Source organism: Papaver somniferum, chromosome 6 (genome assembly GCF_003573695.1).
Source record: "Papaver somniferum cultivar HN1 chromosome 6, ASM357369v1, whole genome shotgun sequence".
Classification (NCBI taxonomy): Eukaryota; Viridiplantae; Streptophyta; class Magnoliopsida; order Ranunculales; family Papaveraceae; genus Papaver; species Papaver somniferum.
In genome coordinates, this window is record NC_039363.1 from 37,447,755 (window position 1) to 37,448,555 (window position 801).

Genomic DNA, 801 nt, shown 5'->3' on the forward strand with positions numbered 1-801 from the left:
AAAAGCTATGAGAACGGTAAACTTCGTACCTTTCAAGAGAGGTTGTATCTGGATAAGGTAATTGCTTATATCCAAGTTGCCACATGACACGTCGGGGATCAGCCATAACGTATCCCTCTGGGTGGAGCAAGGGTCCACTGTAAAATGCAACGTTATTATACCTCAAAATTTGGTGGTTCGCTCTAGCCTCCTTGTAAGGGTAGAACATAACCTCTTTGGTAATCATCGCGTCCAGAGCAAATCTCATATCTGTCAGTCGACGATTGTTACTGGGCTTCAGAATATTGTTGAACTCGTATCTCTTAGCTCTATGCTCCTCGGGTTCGGAAAGGTTTTTGATCTTCAAGAAGGGTTAGTCCTTGAACAATGTTGGGAAGTGTTCATAAGCCCACACCTATACCAATGTGGAATGATACACATAAGAAGCAGTAAACTTTGTTTCTAAGTTCATAATAAGGGTACATGTGAACAATATACATAAGAACATAAGTTTAAAAACAAAATAACCTGGAGTAGGGTGAAATTCCCGAAAAATTGGTTTGTAACAGCCTTGGAGGCCCTTCTCATCTCCGCCATCAAATGTGTCATTACCACGGTGCCCCAAGAATAGCCAAAGACATCTTCCAACGGATCCAAGTATTGAAGGTGGTTTGCACTAAACTTGTTTCCACTAGCGTCAGGGAATACCTTAGTGCCCAAGATGAATTACAGGTACGCAGCGGCTATATAACGAATTTTTGCAGGGTCCCATCCATCCTTCAAACTTCTTGCCTGCGTGTTTTCAAAGGTCTTCTTAAGCAG